Source organism: Sphaeramia orbicularis, chromosome 15, assembly GCF_902148855.1.
Source record: "Sphaeramia orbicularis chromosome 15, fSphaOr1.1, whole genome shotgun sequence".
NCBI lineage: Eukaryota > Metazoa > Chordata > Actinopteri > Kurtiformes > Apogonidae > Sphaeramia > Sphaeramia orbicularis.
In genome coordinates, this window is record NC_043971.1 from 39,953,967 (window position 1) to 39,976,070 (window position 22,104).

Here is a 22,104-nt window from a genome sequence, read left to right on the forward strand (position 1 = left end):
GTGTGTGTGTGTGTGAGCATTTTACTCGCCAATAACTGATGATCGTGCTGTATTTGAATGAGACATGTCTGAAATGCAAATACAGCATGAGAACCCCAGACAGTATAAATGAATGATTTTTCAGATAATAGGAGCAGTTTAGCATGTTAAGCACAGTTAGAATGCTACTTACCCATGTGTGACTCTCTTTTTTCATCTGAAAGTATTAATATTATGACTATGTGGCAGCATATCTGGATAGAACAGCCTGTATTTTACAGCTGTGGTATTGTTACATGGCAGCAAGTCTTTTCAACTAGTGAACTGTCATGGATTGTACAACATGTCTGCTAATAGATTGTCATACTGTGTAAAAATCAAACAATATCTTCTCGGGATGAAAAAAAAAAAGTTCCAAACAAATGGTTTTAGTTATCAGACATGTATTTTAATTATATTTAGTGAGGATACACTGGAAAATTCTACAAAACTGTCAAGCGTAATCTAAACCTGTATTTGAATGAGACATGTCTGAAATGCGAATATAGCTTCAGAACTGCAGACAGTATAAACCAGGGGTGTCAAACTCATTTTAGTTCAGGAGTCACATTCAGCCTAATATGATCTAAAGTGGGCCGGACCAGTAAAATAATATAAATAATAGGATAGGAACTTTTGAGTGTAAAAAGTAACTTCTGTAATGAAAATGTTTATATCCCCAAACTGTACTTGAACATAACATGAACAAATATAAACAAACTGAAAATTCTTTAGTAAAATAAATGCAATGTTAACAATATTACGCCTTAGTTTATCATTTATACATGCCAGTCACAACTTAGAGATCACAGTGGATCTACAAATACACAAAACATTGAATAACAGGGAGAATATTATTAAAATTCCACATACTTCTCTTAAGACATTTCAGATATTCATATTTTTTGTAAAAGACTAGTCTGTAAAGGTGAATATTTTTGTGTAATTTTACTTTTTTTTTTCTTACATTAAAACAAAGAGACATGTCTGCTAATAGATTGTCATACTGTGTAAAAATCAAACAACAATACCTTCTCGGAATAATAAAAAAAAAAAATGTTCCAGACAAATGGTTTTATTTATCAGACATGTATTTTAATTATATTTAGTGAGGATACAGTGGAAAATTCAACAAAACTGTCAAGCATAATCCAAACCTGCACCACAGATAAGTGCACACACGGTAATATACACATTTTCCAGTTGCATAAAAACATGCACACACATGCACGCACACTGACAAACCTATTTCAATAAGAGATATGTGAAACTGCAGGCCATTACTCCCACAGAGGCAAGAGGCAGCTTGGCTGGAAACTAATGGATAAAACCATTACAGCCAAGAAGAACCAATGTTTCACCATTAGATAAGGAATCAATTATATGTTTAATGTCACTTTTTTTGCTTCTGCCTCCTTCAGACTTGCCTTCTAGCTCATATTGGATATACTGTTGCGATGCAAAGGCTAACCGTCATGCTCCAGCGGGTCAGTCACTTCCTTTAAGATCGTCAGCATCAAACATGTTACACATACACAGCTCATGGATTTAAAGATACAACAAATGAATATAAAACATAATCAGTTAAGAAATGATGGATAGATAAAAGTATTTCATTACATTTAAAATTAAGAAAGTATGACACGTTTATGCTTTTTTATTTAACCTTCCGGTATCCCGTCCAGCAAGGCCCTTACTAAGCACCAAGTGTGCCTTTTTGGCACACTTGTGGAATAATGTCCAAAAAAATGTTCATACAGTTTGTTTTGAATTCTTTTACACTTTTTTCTATTTCATAAACTTGAGCCGTAAATAAAAATACCAAATACTCAATAATTGTCACAGTTTTTAACCCTTTAAATGCTGTGTTTGTAATGTAAACAAACCATTTTTTTGGATGCAAAAAACACACAAAAATATTTTTTTTTCAATATACTGCATAAAAAGTGGATCACATATTATTGGATTTTTTCATCCTGGCATATGTCAATGATTAACTCCAACAATGGTTAATTTGTATTATTATTTTTGGTGCTAGGTCAAATTTTCAAAAATACTAGCATCTGTCACCAAGTGTGCGTAAAATGCACACCTATAAATCAAACTATTAAATATTATATATTGATTTATTTTTCTGCTCTAATTTGATTTTATTTTTGTAAATCAAGGTCAGCCCTAATCATACATATCAAATGGAAGAAAGTGCGTTTTAGGCACACTTGCGAGACAGATGCTAGTCTTGTAATTTTCTTTTGTTTACAATGTGCACATTTTAGTCGGTGGCCAGAATTTTAAGGATCATGCAAAAATGAACAACTTTTGAATTCTAACCTTATTTAAATTGTGAAAAATAATATGAAGTTTTTTCACAGGAAATGCAAAGTGTGCCTAAAAGGCACACTTTATTATTATTATTATTTTTTTGCATCCAAAAAATGGTTTGTTTACATTACAAACATGGCATTCAAAGGGTTAAAAAAAATGACAATTATTGAGTATTTGGTATTTTTATTTACGGCTCAAGTTGATAAAATAGAAAAAAGTGTAAAAGAATTAAAAACAAACTGTATGATTTTTTTTTTTTTTTTTTTTACATTATTCCACAAGTGTGCGAAAAAGACACACTTGGTGCTTAGTAAGGACCTTGCTGGACCAGATACCGGAGGGTTAATGCCAAACAGAAACACTTCTTAAAAGTTATTTTACTTATTATTTTAATGTATTTATATGGAAGAGCAACTGTATAAAAAACACAAATAAAGAAAATTTGTGGGGAAAATACAATAAAACCTCAGATTGTAAATGTGATTCTCGATATGACTTTATCCATATTTTGGGGAATAAATTACACGTAATAATTGAAAGAAAATACCTTTTTTGCTGAGACAATAACTGTACCATCAAACTGTATGATCATTGTATCCAAAATCTGTTCATATGTCGTACATCTACATATTTATGTCAGGTGACAGACAGTAGAGAGGAGGGAGGAGGTAGAGGAGGAGAGGCTGGAAATTCACAGGTGAGGTTCAATAATAATGGATATGTTAGTCAGGAGAATAAAACTGCAGAATGCATTACATTCTTGTATTGTCTTTAGATATTAACCCTTTCATGCATGAATTGTGAGAACCTTAGACAAGATTTATTTTTTGAGTGTTTTTATTCCTCCTTAGCAATGAAGAAAAAAAAAAAAACAATGCGATAGTTTTTTTTTTTTTTTTTCATGGAGTTACAAAAATATCCATACATTTTATTTTTGAAAGAAAAGAAACGTGTTTAAAACCCAATATCAGAAAGTAATATGAAAACAATGACATAAAAATATTTTTAATGCTGCTAATCTGATGTCTTCTCATATTTTAACATATTCTAATGCTAGTAACTACTCACTTCATATGTGCAAAAAAAAAAAACCTTTTTGTCTAACAAATAACAATTGATTTACGCTCAAACATGTCACTGCAGATCAGGTTTATCAAGAACAGCACAGTTACAGTAATGGTCTGAATGTCAGTGCATGGAATGATACATAAGTGTCCACTGTGCTGGCTGATATGGAACTAAAACAACAAAACCCATGAATATACAAGAGAACAACTGGAGAAGAACTGTCCACTGGAGTGACCACTATGCATGAAAGGGTTAAGATATACATTCTAAACATGTCAATTACTGTTTGTTTTTTTTGTGTGTGACTATGATTGTTTGCTTGTTTGATCAGCTCGACATGACGGGAAATGAGGATCGCAAATGCAAAAAAAAAAAAAAAAAAAAAATCCACTTTCAGGAGTGCTGCCTTCGAGCACTTTTGTGTCCCCACCAATGTCAGAATCAAACCTACTCCCTTGATTTAGATACATTAATATAGTGTAGATTACTTTTTTGTTTATTTGCTATTGTAATGACAGTAGACAGTAGAATTGGATCTGCCATGTGTAATTATGCACAAGAACCAGATGCACTGAAGTAGGTGCTTGTAGCAAACATTATATTTTAAGAGATTTTTTTTTTTCAAAGTTGAAAAAACAAGAAGGACGAATAAACTTATAGTACGTACGCTATGATAGTAAAGAGTGTCTTTTTATACTCCTTCAAACAGACTGAAGGTATTCCGCAAGCTGTTACAGGACAAGGTCGGTTGAAGGTAGCGCAAGGACGTGGAATCGATTTCCGTTGGGTCAGGGTGTGTGTAGGGTTACATGAAAACATTTGCATGCACAAACACAAAACACAAAAGCTGGAGACTCATCAAGCGAAACTGTCTTTGGTCTTTTTTTTTTTTTTTTTTTTTTTTTTTTTCCGCAAAGCTGCACACAGATGTAATAAAAGCTGAATCTTATTAAAGTTTGCAGCTTCCTGAAAGGACACAGGCAATAGTGTTTTCTCTGATAAATGTCTTACTTAAGCATCTCCCTGGACGTCCTAATTGTGGTGTTGGCTCGTGTTTCAGTGCATTGAACTGGAAAACCTTGGCATCTGTTCTGCTCCCTTTCCTCCTCCTTCATCTCCTCCTCTCCCCTTTTTGTGTTTCCCTCCAGTTTCCAAATTCCCTCCAATCCTATCCCCCCATGACATCGTTTTACTACAAGTTATCGTCCGAAGAATTATCACAATTATATCATAGATAGATCTGGTAAAAAAAAAAAAAACATGTTATTCGTCATCCGACTCAAATCCCGAACATTAAACGGCTCAGAAAAGCTGAGCATCTGCTGTGTGAATCAATTACAGGACTGGTTTAACACCAGGTTTATTATCTAAATAAATAAAAAATAAATATAGCACGGCTCTCTGTTTTTTTTAAGTGGATACAACTAGAGGAGAAGCTTTGATTTGGCTTAGAATTGTGAATAATTGAGTGAGAGAATCAGCCTATTAAGTTTCCACAAAAAACCTGAGCGAAAGTAAACATTTCTGTTACATTCATTACAACTGGTATTTTTTATTTATTTTTTTTTTAGCTAATTTATTGAGTCTAAAAATCGTAGATAATCTTAAACACTGTATAATAACACACTAATGTATTACAGCTACATATTGTTAGCATCATAGCATAATTGCCTAACTCAGGGGTGTCAAACTCATTTTAATTCAGCCTAATATGACAGAAAGTGGGCCGGACCAGTAAAATAATATAAATAATAGGATAAGAACCGATAAATAACGTCAACTCCAAAGTTTTTTCTATGTTTTTGAGTGAAAAAAATCATGAAAATGTTTATATCTACAAACTGTACATGAATATAACATGAACAAATATGAACAACCTGAAATGTTGTGAGAAAAATAAGTGCAATTTTAACAATATTACACTTTAGTTTGTTTATTTACACGTGAACATCACGACGTACACATCACAGCGCATCTACTAATACACAAAAGTTGTAATAACAGGCAGAATATTGGTACAATTCCACTGACTTCTCTTCAGACATCTCAGGTTACTCTCATTTTTGTAAAAGGCTAGTTCGTAAATGTAAATATTTTTAGGTAATTTGACTTTTCGTACACTTAAAGAGAAAAATTTGCGGTTTTCATTATTTATAGGTTATTATGGTAGTATTTTACTGGTCTGATCCACTTTAGATTGAATCGACCTAAAATGATTTGAACATCCTTGATTGTTAATATCTTCAGTGTAATTTTTCCATTTCACAAATTCATTCCACAGGCCGGATTGGACCCTTTGGTGGGCTGGATTTGGCCCCCGTGCCGCATGTTTGACACCTGTGGTCTAACTCATACCCAAATGGACAAAAGAATTTGGGACACATTAAATTCAGGTGTTTCTTTTCTAACAGGGGTCTGGGATACAAAACAACAGTGACAAATATCATAATATAGTTTTATACTGTAATAAATACCACATTGATTAATAATATTGATGTTTATGTCTTAAATCAACATGAACAGGACATCTTACAGCTGTAGCCATGATGTGTCCCAATATTTTTGTCCGTATACTTTATAAACATCAATAAATCTTTGAAGTTTTTAAGTGAATACAACTAGAGGAGAAGCTTTGAGAATGATTTGTTTATTTATTATCGCGAGATGACACGAGAAGTCATTCCATAAACATGGCGACGAACGTAAATATGGTGTTGATTCACAGATATATTCATTATTATTATTATTATTATTATTATTATTATTATTATTATTATTATTATTATAATTATATTACCCCTCTATCTCGTACTAAATTAAAAAATGATTGGGTTTCCTGGTGTATCCACACATTCTGCGACATGTTTCTTCTTCACTTGTAACGTACGTCAACATCGTTTTTTTTATTATTCACCTGACTCTAGTTGGGAAAAAAGGTCTTTCCATTGCAGTTTTGTGGGATATACCATTTGTGCTACGCCAGAAAAACCACCTCTAGCCAGCGCAAAAACTTTTAATCGAAAAATGAGACTTGGCGAAATTGTCCTTTTTCCATTAGGTAAATTTTTATGCGCATGTTATATTTGCGCAATTTGAGGGTCGATGTAAAAGCGACTACTGGGACTTTTGGAAAACATTTCAGGTGACTACCTCCAAGATCATGGAGAGAATGCCAAGAATGTGCAAAGCAGTAATAAAAGTAAAAAGTGGCTATTTTGAAGAATCTAAAATATAAAACATGCTTTGAGTTACGTCACACTTTTTTTAACTACATAATTCCACATGTGTTCATTCATAGTTGTGATGCCTTCAGTGAGAATCTACAATGTAAACAGTCATAAAAAAAAACAACAGGTGAGTCCAAACTTTTGACTGGTAGTGTACCTCTGTACCTTCTGCACACTTGTATTCTGTTGTTGCTCACCCCACCAAAATGAGGATCCATACTTTCGCCTTCTGTGTGCCGGCAGCCAAAGGCAATTTTTATGAGCCTTAAATGGCGTCCAGTGCATTCACCCCTGTGAATAAAAGAGGCGCTAGTCTTGTCTCTCTGAAACACTCCATTACTCCTGTATTGTTTGCAAAGCACTTTGTCGAGAAATAATTTACACCGAGTCTTTTGCTTACAGCATGTACAACACCGGGTCGTGTCCACTCCAAATGGCAAGGCACTGTCACTATATACTAACCAATTAAAACGCATCCTATACACTCTGCATGACCCACAGGAAGCATTTCTACGAGTAAATAAGGTTGATTATTTTGGAATGGTAGTCATAGTCCTTTTAGTGCAAACACATTAAAAATGGTCCTTTTAAAATGAAAATAAACTGCATCAAATAAGAAATGATTTTGGTTTCTGACCAAACATTGTATTTACCAGGAAATAGATGCTTTAGTAGGTCAATGAGGGTTTAAAGGACAGGTTTGTGGGCACAGGAAGTGGATTATTATTGTCTACAGGACCATTCATTGACCCATTGTGGCAGTTTCCAAATGAATTTTTCTCTATATTTAACCTTCCTTAAGTGATTTATCACCATTTATTGTAATTTTATCTTCTGTATTTTGTGTTCTCCGTGAAAATCTGGTATTTTCCTCGGCTAAAATTTACTTAGGGGGTCAAATGAGTAGCCATTTTTGTCAAAAAAAAAAAGTTGTAAGAGATCCATAGAACTGTGTTGAAATAATTCTAATATAGTCTACTCTCGTTATACCGCCAACTTCTGTTCACGGCCAAATTGGCGGTATAGCGAAAATGGCGTTACAACGGGTTGCGTCCATAATGTGCATGTCTTTACTATATGATGTCTATGCTGCCTCCGTTAACCCGTTCTAATTGCGTTTCTAAATAAATCTTGATTCTGTTATGTTGTAAGGGATCATTTAAAGTGGGGAAACATTTTAAGCATTATTATACCGTGTCGGGAAATGACACCCCATCATCTTGAGGCTTTGGCTTAATCCCACGTCCTCTTCCCGACATCCTGACCTACTGAGTGTTCTGCGATAAATGAACGGTGGCCGTTCCGTAGACCTACTCGTAGCTTGTCGCGATCAGCGTCTGGTGCGTTTGTTTCAGTGCATTGTTAAAATTTATGTGTACTCGATGGCAATCACGCTGGCGGTATAACAGTCGGGAAATCAATGGTATAAGTGTTGTTTGTGCATGGAACTGGGCTGGCGGATGGCGATAGGCGGAAATGGCGGTAGCTAATGGAATAATGCATTGGGGATTTTTGTGCAATGGTTTTGGTTGACGGTGAGCGAAAATGGCGGTATAACGGCGGGCGGTTTAACGAGAGTAGACTGTACATGTGTGCACAGACTACTGATATTATTTGACAGTGGAAGCCCTATTTTCATAAATATTGGATTTTGAATAGCACGTGTATGTGAAAACTTTTACTGGTGGACGGACGTGACATTACCCATGATGCTCTGGTCAGTACCAGTACTTTATTAGTAATAAACTTATATACTTACTATTACTAATTCTCCTCTTATTCATAAATGTTAGTATTGTGGATCTAAAACAATAACAGCTGACACAAAAACACAAAATGTGGCAGTGGACGGATGTGACATGGTTGTTCCAGATCCCATCATACTGATGCTCGGCAGCCATGTCACCATTTCCACAATTGATCCCTGTGCAAAAACTAAGATCAGAATTATTTACTGTATAGTTTATCATCATACTAAAGAGTAAATAACAATATAGAATTGTTATTTCTTTATAAAAATGCTTATTCTTAGAAAATTGTTGATTTAAAAAGTGACGTGTGACATTCTTAATGTATGTATTGGCGTAACATAAGCAGGATGGATCAGCACCATACTCCATATTGAACCTGTAAAAATAAAACGTGATATGTAGGATAGAATCTTGTAAGAAAAACTGGGGAATCTAAAAGAATAGAATATTTGTTTTTCAGGTAAATTCAGTTCAAATATAACTTGGCCATTTGTGACATGAAAACATAGCATTAATTGTGATAAAATTGGACATTTTTGAGCTGAAAACATAGTTCATATGACCATCAACATGTTGCAACAGAACTGAAATCCTGTAAATTTGCAGAACTTGCATTTACCAACACAAAGTTCCTTTGGGGATTCACTTCTATTGATTTCTTATGCACAAAGACAGAAATAAGACCTCTAAGCAAATTTTAGCTGTTTTCATTTTTTACTCACAGTGTTCATAATAGCTCAAAGTTGAGGGTTATTATATCTAAAACAGAGAAAACTGAAGAAAAAGTGATGTTTTCAGCAAATTTATCATTATCTAAACATAAACCAAGTGTCTCCATTCCCTGTCATTGATCCAACTCCATGGGTTTTACTGGTGAATTAATGTTGTAGAAGATGACGGTGTTTCCACGTTCACTGCAAAGCCTCATATCTGATGACCATGAAAAGATAACAAACAGCATTTTACACCAATTATTTACATGGATTGACTGGATTAGCAGATCAACAAGGATTAAACAGTTTATATCAGAAGATGGTTTTGGTGGATGTTTGGGTCTTTATGTGTTAAAATCCTCTCATCTGTATTTTGTCAATAACTGTTCTGTTAGGCCACAGGTGTCAAACATGCGGCCCGGGGACCAAATCCGGCCCGCCAAAAGGTCCAGTCCAGCCCTTGGGATGAATTTGTGAAATGCAAAAGTTACAGTAAGATATTAACACTCCTTTTAGTTCAGGTTCCACATTCAGACCAATTCAATCTCAAGTGGGTCAGACCAGTAAAATACGACCATAATAACATATAAATAATGACAACTCCAAATGTTTCTCTTTGTAAATGTAAATATTTTCATGTATTTACACTAAAACAAAGAATAATTTTGCAAAAAATGCAAATAACCTGAAATGTCTTTCGAGAAGCAAGTACAATTTTAACAATATTCTGCCTGTTACTCAATGCTTTGTGTGTTTGTAGATCCACTGTGATCTGTAAGTTATAATGAACATGTGTAAATGATAAACTGAGGCAGAATATTGAAAAAATTACACTTATTTTTTCAGTTTGTTCATGTTATTCACATCTTTTGAAAGGATAGTTTGTAGATGTAAACCTTTTCATAATGTAAATTAACTTTTTCGCTCCAAAACATAGAGAAAAGTGTGGAGGTGACATTATTTATATATTATTATGCTATTATTTTACTAGTTCGGCCCACTGCAGATCAAATTTAGCTGAACTAAAATGAGTTTGACACCCCTGTTTTAGGCATATGTGAAAGAAAATCCAAAATATGTAGGAATCCAGGTGGTAGATTGGATGTTAAAACTCACTTCACAATAAAGAAACATCATTCTGATCCTTTCTATATGCGCATTATACGCCTGACAAACCCCCCACTAAATAGCAGAGCGCTGTTCTGTCTTTTGACTTGTGTTGCATTGGAAACAGAATGAACACAACGCATTGGTTTGGTCAATTTCACGTAGGGCCTATGTAACTGTGGCCTGCATGCAGAGTAGCAGTGAGAATAAATATGATATTTGACAGACGTTGCCATCCGCACGGTGTTTTCCACGCACGTGTGCCACTCAACAGACACTGTGGAGGAATTAAACTGTATACTGGGAAAAATGTGTAAAATACGTGGCCTGTTTGCAATGCAAATTCCAGCAGGCGGTGGTCTCCTGGGGTCTATCACAGACAGCAGACATAACCAAATGAACACGCCAGTGAGTGCTAGAGCTTTCATTTCGTATGCTGTCTCTCTCTCTCTCTCTTTCTCTCTCTCCTTGTTCGTCTCACTCTGTCTCCCTCATTAAAGGGGCTCCATTTCTAAAGCCATTTCTGCATCTCATGTATACTGATTCAAGAGGTATGTGCAGTCGCTGAGCTGGGTGGTAAACAAACCCCTGCACAACTGTTGGCTGTATTCAGTTCTCCACCAACCAGTAAAAAAACAGTAGAAATGACCAACTAAGAAGCTCATTATGGACTATAAGATTGCACTAAATGGGCCTTTGTGACACTCCAGTGATCACTTAGGCCTTTTTATAACTTTGTGGTTGAACTTGAGAGGTTGATAAGGGTTTTACAATAGTGCATGCAATATGCATAAGGGAGGGCATAATGCACAGCACAGATGGTGTGATGAGGAAGAGAGAAGAGAGATAAGTGCCTGCTTGTTTGAATTTGCGGTCGGATGACATGCCGCTCGATGATGAACTGATAACAGAACTGAAAATATCAGTCAAACATCAGACCGACAACAGTGCAGGGTGTTGGATAATGTAGCCGCTGAACACAAGCATGTTCCACTTTTTGGAAGGATTGGACGTTTTGGATTGTTTTTTTTTTCTTGTGTTTATTTGCTAATTTTCTAGATTCAGATCAGTGGCTGGAATATTACCGTTTTTTTATGTTGTTTTTTTTTTTTTTTTTTTTTTTAACAGTGTGTCTTCTTCTTGTGTATGTAAGGTTTGCCAAAAAAAATAACACATACCTGCAGTAACCGAAATTGCACAATAGCACTAATGGTGGTGGTGGTGGTGGTGGTGGTGGTGGTGGTGGTGGTGGGGGGGGGGGGCTACAGCTACAAAATTGAACATAGTCTTTAAACTAGAAGCACTCGGAGAGCGCAGACCTCCGCCAAGGCTAATCAGTGCCCCCCCCGTGGGCCCTTCCACCCCCGATCACCACCAAAATGTAATCATTTCTTCCTTATCCCATTTCCAACAAACCCTGAAAATTTCATCAAAATCTGTCCTTAACTTTTTGAGTTATGTTGCACACTAACGGACAGACAAACAGACAAACAAACCCTGGCAAAAACATAACCTCCTTGGCGGAGGTAATAAAATTCTTGAATGTGTTGAAATCAACGTGTAGAAGTGAAGATTGTGTTTTGTACTTTATTTGTACATGTTGACCTCAGAGACCTGGCTTTTATTTAAAGGAATATGGTAATTAATTCATGGATTAATTTCAGCTTGTGCGTAATATTTTCTGTAATTTTTTAAGGACCTGTATCGAAATGAAACCGTTTGAAAAGTTTTGAGGGAAAATCCATATTTGGTAGAGCTGTTAACAGCTGATATCAAACCTGAGTCCAACAACGAAATGCTTTTTGCAAGATGTCAAACAGTTAGAAGTTTGGAAACCACTGGATTATTCTTTAACAAAATGTTATACAGGGTGACACAAAAAAACGGAAACTTTTTAACAATCCAATAAAACCAAGAGTGATGGAAGAAAAATATTTTATTTATAGTAATTGAAACCTTAAAACATGCCATTTAAGAAACAATGAGGGAATTTTCATTTTTTAAAAATTACTTCCTGTAGATGGCGTCCTCCTGTACGAATGCATTCTTGAAATCTGCTGTTGAGATTCCTCATTGACCGCTGCAACATCTCAGCTGGGATACTGTGAATTTTATCCTGAATTCTCTGTTTTAACTCATCCAGAGTTCTTGGTCGAGTCGTGTACACTTTACTCTTGAGATAGCCCCACAAGAAAAAATCACAAACGGACAAATCTGGCGATTTAGAAAGCCAGGGAACGTTACCGAATCTTGAGATCACACGGTTACCGAACAATTCTCGCACAGCCGCCAATGGTTACTAAAATGGGGGGGTGTTTACTTGCTCAAGGTCACTCTCTCGCAGTGTTGCCACTTGCTCATGTCTGCCAATACGCACTTCAAAAATTCCCGTTTTTTTGGGTCACCCTGTAATTTAAAAAAAATGAAAATTACATCATTGTTTCTTAAATGGCATGTTTTAAGGTTTCAATTACTATGAATAAAATATTTTTCTTCCATCACTCTTGGTTTTATTGGATTGTTAAAAAGTTCCCGTTTTTTTATGTCACCCTGTATTATACTGTTATCCATTGTTGGGGCGAAGAAATGAAGCTGTCAGACACATGTAGTGGAATAAAACTAGAATATTTCCAACCGAGCTACTTCATTTTGTAAGAAGCTCAAGATTAATGCTGCTGCTTCTCAGAACTACCCTGTTAGTTTGTGTTTCTGGATGCTCATTAGCACCGAGAGCCACATTTTATTAGTACTGTATGTCCGAAGCAAAAAATGCAACCCCAGCAATATTTTAAGGTTTATTCGCTTCATTGTTCCTGCAAGGATTGTACCTGTAATGAATCCGAAGAATAGAGGTGAATAAATGTTAATTGAATTTTCACCACTGGGAGGAATAAATCGCCTAATTAGAAAAGAAGCACTGTTTCTTTTCTCGTTGTTATCCCGAAGACAAACCCTTTTAGACTTTTTTTTTTTTTTTTTTTTACGCAATCGTTACACATGGTGCTTTTTAAACTCAAGATGAATTTCTTCGTGTGATGTTGTGCAGATGTCAGCAGAAGGAAGTTATACTTGACAACTAGTGGATTCTACTCTGATCTTCAAATACAGAAAATCCCAAACAACTACTGTTAGAGAAATAATATTAGACAATTCTCTGTAAATACCAGATGTCCACAGCACGAGTCATGGATGGGTCGTGATGACTTATCGTGTAAGAAAACACCCAGGATATGTCTACCATTTCTCCTCTATTTGTATGTCTCCTGGCATCAGAGTGGCTTTTTGTCCTTGGAGATATCAGACCACAGTGAAGGTGGGAGGAGTACAAATGTGGTCGCTGAACCCATGCATCACCGTGTTTTGGAAACTGTGAAATCCTTGAAACACTAAATGATGGACTCAAATGCAAAACTCACCGAAAACTAAAGATTTTAACCCCTTTAGCCATGTTTCTACACTGACCTAACGCATGTTTCTGCTCTGCTATGACGTCTGCTCATTGTATTTTAACCCATTTAGACCCAAACGTCCACCGGTGAACAAAACCATCTACTCATGTATAATGTTTAATACATTTTCATCCATTAATCTTATAAATCCATGTAAATAATTTGTATAAAATGGAGTTGTCGTCTTTTCACGGTTATCAGATATGACCCATTTGGACGTTCAGAGGCTTTGTGGTTACCATGGAAACACCGTCATCTTCTACAACATTGATTCACAAGTAAAACCCGTGGAGTTGGATCAATGATAGTGGATGGAAACACTTAGTTTATGTTCACTTTTTCTTCAGTTTTGCCTGTTTCTGATATAACAACCCTCATTTTAATCTGAGCTTTAATGAACATCTACATGATCAGTGAATTAATAACCCCTTTAGCCCTATCAGCCCACCCGCGGGCCGAAAAAATTATATTAATATTCATCTTCTATAAAAATATAATAAATCAGGACAATGGATGTTTTTTTCAACTTTTGCTCAAAGTTTAGACCCTAATGTTAATAAAAGTACATCAAAAGTGTATTTTAGTGCAAACTTTAAAACATTATTATGTTAAGTTATTTGATGATGAGAATAGGGGTGGGATTGAATACATTTTTTCTTCTTCCCACTCCTTTTCGAGTATAGATGAATGATTTTTTTTTTTTTTTTGGGGGGGGGGGTGTTTGAATTTGCATGTATTCTGTAAATGCTCGAAATAAATCAACAAATGAAAAATGAATGAAATATTAAAATACTTTTATTAAACCTGTTTAACCCTGACCATATTTTCAGGGGAAAAACACCTAAAAAGACATACCCAAAGTAAATGAAGAATTACTTCACAATAATAAGGTTCATATGGATGTTCTTGGTGTCTGTGGACATTTACAGACCTCACAGAATCTATTCCCATTGTCTAAAATATTGTATCTATTACTATGCCTGAGTAAACTGTAACAAACTAAAAGAGAAATTGGAATTTTTTTATCCTCGCCTGTTTTTTTTTTGGCTGGATTGACGATGATATGCATAAATTAATTGTTCGTGTCGGAGATTTTTAATAGTGTATATTTCACCCCACAAAGATTAAAAATCATGTTTGAACATTAAAGTTTGCACTAAAATACACTTTTGATGTACTTTTATTAACATTAGGGTCTAAACTCTGTTGGGTCTAGATTCTGTTGGGTTTCTGTAAATTGGCTTAGAGTCTCGCTTTGACCAACTCTATATATAAAGTGTCATGAGATAACGTTTTTGTGACCTGGCGCTATATAAATAAATTTGATTGTTTGAGTGATTTAATTGGTTTTCCACTGTAGGTCGCTTTGGAAAAAAGCGTCTGCCAAATGCATAAACATAAACATAAACCTTGAGCAAAAGTTGAAAAAAACATCCATTGTCCTGATTTATTATATTTTTATAGTAGATGAATATTAGTATAATTTTTTAGCCCTAATATAATTGTATAAAGGGGTTAATTTTTGCACTTTCATCCTGCAGGGCCGGAATGGAACCTTTGGCGGGCCAGATTTGGCCCCCGGGCCGCATGTTTGACACCTGTACCTTAAATTCTAATGACTTTGCCTGGGCTCGAACACCTCCTGTAGACTGTAGGGGAGCATGTGGTCATGGGTTTACAGTATCGTGAAATGAAACATCACGATATGTTGCGGAACCGATATTTTCTTCCACCCCTACAGGAGGTGTGACTCAGTAAGTGCGTACAGGATGTTACTGCCTCTGACTTTATCCTGTTCCTATGTTGCAACATTTGACATAATAGCATCTAATACTTTAATACTTTAGACATCCCCTCAATCACACGCTTTATCAAGTTGTCGTTGCCGTACTGTATCATTCATCTCACACACTTTTATAATCATACTTTTCCTTTAGTATGATTTGCTGTGATTTTTTTTTTTTTTTCCCCTCCCTTTCGGAATCCCAGAGGTGAATGGCTGTGCAGAGATGCCATTTTCTCTGCATAAATCAATTACGTTTTCATTTCCTTGGATTTTAGTGTGTGACAACGACAGATAATTTTCAAACACATCTTGGCTACAGGCAATCACATGGATCATGTCAAGAAAGGCAGAGTTTCCAACTCTATGTGCATTTGTTACAGTGCCAATTAGGTTTTTTTTTTTTTTTTTTCCCAAGGAGGACTGACCGAGTGGGTTCGCTCTTTTTCATGAGCTCTCCAATTCATAATCATTCAATTACACGCACGATCGGGACTAAAAATATCCACCAGAGATGTGGCAAATGTGCACAAAGTTAATCTGATGTACTGTGATTCATCAGAGAGGAGACGATGGAAAACTCTCAGGGAGATTTAGTCTTGTTTATTTTCCTTGATTTTTTAGATCCAGATCCCGGCTTTTTCTTGTGTAGGGCTGTGTATCGGCAAGAATCTGGTGATACGATACAAATCACAATACTAGGATCACGATACGATGTATCATGATATATCATGATACTGTTAAAAAGGCAATTTTTTTTGTTTGTTTCTTTTTTTTTTTAAATGATTATTTCCTTGAAGAATTGAATTACAGCAGAAATTTGCACAAATACTGAACACATTTTTATTGGATCACAACAGGATCTAATGTTATATCACAAAATGTTCCTGTGTTCAAACTGAAATTCTGTTTTACAGACATTACAGATTAAGATCCTGTTCAAATGTTCATAATCTATTAGTTCAGAACTAACATCATAACATTATTTTAGTTCAATCCCAACAAAGGAACTAACATTATTTAACCCTTTCATGCATGAATTATGAGAACCTTAATCAAGACACCCCCCCCACCCACGAGTGTTTTTTTATTCCTCTTTAGGTATGAAAACAAAAAAATGCAATTTAATTTTTTATGAACCTATTTTTCATGGAGTTACAAAAACATCCACTCAGCTACCATGACACCATGCATTTAATTTTAGAGGAATAAAAACATGTATTTACTGATATACTGTGTGAAAACTGTGAAATAAAAACATATTTAATGCAGCTAATCTGATGTTTTCTCACATTTTAGCATACTCTAATACTAGTTATTAGTCATTTCATGGAGATAATATGCAAAAAACAAGTTTTTGATTAAAAAAGAAAAAAAAAAAAAAAAAAAAAAACCCTGTTAATTACATGTCTAATAACAATTAGCACAAACAAAGTCAAATAAAACAATTTTGGGTGATTTTACTAGTAAAATATTCAATGAAATAATCAGAAATATAATTAAAAGTAACAAAATAAGACGAATGCAAAATTTAAGATCCAAACAATTGCATTTGAACACTTTTTTTCTTTGATTGAAAATGTTTTTTTTGTTTTTGTTTTTTTTTGAGTGAAGTGATTTTATTTATTTATTTTTTTAAATATTTGTTTTTGGTTTGTACTTGTAACATAGTCAATGTACTGTGGTTCATTCCACTACAAGAAAACAAAGTCAAATAAAGCAATTTTGGGTGATTTTTCTGGTAAAATATTGAATAAAATAATCAGAAATATAATTAAAAGTAACAAAATCAGATGAATGCAAATATATATTTAAGATCCAAAAAATTGCATTTGAACACTTTTTTTCTTTGATTGAGTAGATTTTTTTTCTTGAAGCAAATCTTTTATTATTATTATTATTATTATTATTATTATTATTATTATTATTATTATTATTATTATTGACATTTTTTTTGTTTGTTTGTTTGTTTGGTTAAAGCAATAAAGAAACAAATCTACCTTCATAATTTTTTGTGGAGTTCCAAAAATATCCACTCCGCTGGACACTGTGTGTTTAATTTTTTGAAGCAAAGAATACAAATATCAGAAAGTCATATACTGTGTGAAAACTATAAAATAAAAACATTTTTAATGCCGCTATGATGTTTTCTCACATTTTATCATATTCCCAATTTTCATTTGCAATTGATTTACACTCAAACATGTCACTGCAGATCAGGTTTATCTACAACAGTAAAGTTACAGTAATGGTATGGATTGCAGTGTTCGGGATTATGCATCAGCATCCACTGTGTCAGCTGATATGAAAATAAAACAACAAAACCCATGAATATATACTGACAGTCAATAGAAATTTCAGTGATGTCGAAAAATATGGTCTCAAAGTTTTCATAGACTGTGAGTGTACAAGAGAACACCTTTGAACAGCTGTCCACCGTAGTGACCACTATGCGAGAAAAGAGAGTTAAATAATAATAAATAAAATATAAACAAAGAAGAAAAACTAAAATGAACCTCCACAATATCTGCATTTGAATAAGTACCTAAAATTATCAATACAGTACTTTTTTAATATCGATACAGTATTGTGAAATGAAATATCGCGATATATTGCAGAGCCGACATTTCCTTACACCCCTATTCTTGCGTCGACCAACACATACATTTATTTTCTGCTTTGACTATCAGATATCGTCCTCCTCTTCCTCTTCTTTTTCCATATTGATCCTTGTACATTATGTAGGATGACTTTACTGATGGTACCACAGTTCAGGCACTTCGCAGGAGTTTTCAAGTATCTCTACATTATTTAATTATTCATGTTTCATTATGGGTTCTCTCTGGGTACTTCCTCCCATCATCCAAAGACATGCACTAATAGGTTAACTGGTTTATCTAAATTGCCCATAGGTGTGAATACACTATAAGACCGGATAAGTTGAGTTTACTTAAAAAATCTGAGGTAACCCGTTGCATTAAAAAATTTCAATAATGAGTAATGAAAACTTGAGTGTATTAAACTGAAATGCTTGATTTGAATGGAATTACTATTTTAACCCTTTCATGCACAGTGGTCACTCCAGTGGACAGTTATTCTTCGGCTGTTCTCTTGTATATTCATGGATTTTGTTGTTTTAATTCCACATCAGCCAACACAGCGGACACTCATGCACCGTCCCATACACTGTAATTCATACCGTTACCTTTGCCATTCTTCATAAACCTGATCTGCACTAACACACTAGAGTGGAAATCAGTTGCTCATTATTATTATTATTATTATTATTATTATTATTATTATTATTATTATTATTATTATTATTATTATTATTACACTGTAGTTAACCCTTTCATGCATACTGGTCACTACAGTGGACAGCTATTTTTTTAGCTGTCCTCTTGTATATTCATGGATTTTGTTGCTCTTTTTTTTTCTTTTTTTTTTTTTTACACATATCTTTATTAAAGTTTTAAGACACTACACGTCTTTTCTGACATGAATTGGTAACAATTTTTTAGACCTCTCCTGAGCATAAACCCCCAGAATCACAAACCCTCCCCATAGTTTTCACACAGTTTATCACTAAATACATGTTTCTGTGCATCAAAAATTAAACGTGTGGTGTCCAGCTGAGTGGACATTTTTGCAACTTAATGAAAAATAGGTTCATAAGAATTTTTGTTTTTCATTATTATTATTATTTTTATGTATTTTTGAAATTTTTTTTAAATTATTTTTTATTTTATTTTTATTTTTATTTATTTTTCAGAAGAAATTTTTCAATCGCATTGTTTTTTTCATGTGTAAAGAGGAATAAAAACACTCATTTGACACAACACAAATTTGATTAAGGTTCTCATAATTCCTGCATGAAAGGGTTAAAACCCAATATCAGAAATTTATTCGGGAGTAAATATGAAACAAATATTAGAAATTGTGGAAAAGGAATTGAGCAAGTTAAAAAAATGGTTTGATGTAAATAAGTTATCACTTAATGAAGATAAAACAAAATTTATGGTTTTTGGTGGTGCTAGGGGAAGTGATGATATAAAACTGAAAATTAATGAAATTGAAATTGAAAGGGTGTATGAAACAAAATTTTTGGGAGTGATTATTGACCATAAACTCTGTTGGAAACCACAAATAGAATATATCAAACGCAAAATGTCCAAAGCTGTTGCGATTCTTTATAAAACTCGAGACTTGTTAAGCAAAAAATGTTTGCATATGTTGTATTGTTCACTTGTAATGCCATATATGTCATATTGTGTGGAAATATGGGGCAATGTGTATAAGACTAATTTAGACCCAATAATTAAACTCCAAAAAAAAGCTATTAGAGTCATAAACAAAGCTGGTTATCTCCAATCAAGTAATCCACTTTTTGTAGAATCTGGTTTGCTAAAATTTCTTGACATTGTATATTTAAAAACAATGGAATTTATGTTTCACGTTAAAAGTAAAAACCTTCCTTTTTGTATTCAGAAAATCTTTAAGTTAAGAAAAGGACATTATAATTTAAGAGGGATGTTTGTGTTTGAAAAGTGTAAAGTAAGAACAAACGTTAAATATCACAGTGTTTCAGTTATTGGTGTCAAGCTATGGAACGAATTGAAGGATGAAGTGAAATTGTGTAGCTCACTGTTGAGTTTCAAAAAGAATTTAATTGGTCAAATTATGAAGGGCTATGAGAGTAATATGTTTACAAAATAACTTATTACACTGAATGTAGTATAATTTAAGTTTAAGTATTTATCTGTTGCAACTTAAGGTGTGGACATGGACTAAGGGTGTAAATAGGAGAAGCAGAAATAAGCCTCCGGCTTCAGCTTCTTCCTTTTTCAGTTACAAAATGTGTTAATTTTATGCTTGTTTGTTTCTTTTTTAATATGTAGGTGTTTTGTTTTGTTGTCTTTTTTATATGTGTGTGTTTTGTATCTTGTATTTAACTGAAATAAATAAACATTCATTCATTCATTCATTCAAAAGTGAGATAAAAACAAATGAAAAGATTTTAGTCCTACTAATCTGATGTTTACAGAAGCGTATTGCATTCACAAAAAAAAAAAATTTCGGCTCTGTTTTTCTGAATTAATGAGATAATTATCTTATAATTACGAGAAAAAATAAGTTAAAAAAAAAAAAATCTGGGCTGTTTTTCTGAGTTTATGAGATACTGTTTTTTTTTCTTTAACTTATTTTTTCTCGTAATTATGAGATAATTATCTCATTAATTCAGAAAAACGGAGCCGAAATTTTTTCTTTTTTTGTGAATGCAATACGGTTCCGTAGATGTTTTCTCACATTTCAACATATTCTACTGCTAGTTATTACTCACTTCATGGAGGTAATATGCAAAAAAAAAACCCAAACAAACAAACTTTTTGTCTAACAAATAATTGATTTACACCAAAACATGTTAGTGCAGATCAGGTGTATCAAGAACAGCAAAGTCACAGTAATGGGATGAATTGCAGTTTGTGGGATGATGCATAAGCGTCCACTGTGTCGGCTGATATGAACTAAAACAACAAAACCCATGAATATACAAGAGAACAGCTGGAGAATAACTGTCCACTGTAGTGACCACTATGCATGAAAGGGTTAAACACGTTTCTTTACTTCAAAAATTAAACGCATGGACATTTTTGTAACTTCATTAAAAAAAAAACTCAATTGCTTTTTTTCATGCCTAAGGGGGGACAAAAACAAGAAGAAAGAAAAAAATCTTGACTGTGGTTGTCATAATTTGTGCACGAAAGGGTTAATTATTTTTTTGTACATGTTCAGTTAGTTTTACGAAAAAACTGGAGAAATGTATTTTAAAAGGGTCATATTTTGCGAAATCCACTTTTATTAGTCTTTGGTTCATTTATTTGTGTATTTGGACCCTAATAGTTCATAAAGTTTGAATCTGAACCCTCCAGGTGCTGCAAAGCTATCTTTATATTCATTTTGGCAAAAATCGAGTGGATTTCTACACCCTGTTTTAATTCCTTTTTAATTTGTTGTGTATATAAATAGATACATCACAACATTTGCACATATAAGGTCAAGACGAACATTTCTCAGAGTACGTCATAATTGTTCATCAGCAGCAGCGGTTGTAGTCCATACTGAAAATATGTCCAAACTTCGATTCGATTACCTAAAATGTTCAGTTGTTGGCTGAACGGGACAGAGCAGCACAGTCAACAACCTGGAGGGGGCGGGGCCTGAAGTGCTCATTTGCATTTAAAGGGCCAGCGCTCAAAACGACCTTTCTGGTGTCATTACTCAGAAATAGGGTTGAAGATGGACCTGTGGAGTTGAATTAATGAAGAATTCAGACCCAAGCACACAGGAAATGTTTTAAAATGCATAATTCTATATTAAAAAGCAAAATATCACGCCTTTAAAGGCTTATTTTTAACAGATATATACTGACTGCATTTCAGAGCCTGGACTTTTTTTTTGTTGTTGTTTTTTACTTTTACTTGATTAAAGAAGATGAATCAGTCTCTAAAGTGTGTGTTTTATCAGTCTGAAACACTGATTATGTCCCTAGTTGATCATCGCATCCAATAATCACAAATCTTGCTTTTTAACCTGGTACATGATCAAATAAATTAAGTAAAAAAAAAATTAAAAAAAAAAGCAGTATTTTGGCTCCGACTCAGC

The 22,104-nt window shown here is 34.0% G+C and overlaps 1 protein-coding gene across 2 annotated transcripts in view; it reads left to right on the forward strand.

Annotated features, from left to right (window-relative positions):
• Window positions 1-22,104, forward strand: part of nrg3a (neuregulin 3a) — a 1,091,065-nt gene that overhangs the window by 178,429 nt on the left and 890,532 nt on the right. The gene's annotated exons all lie outside the window — the stretch shown is intronic.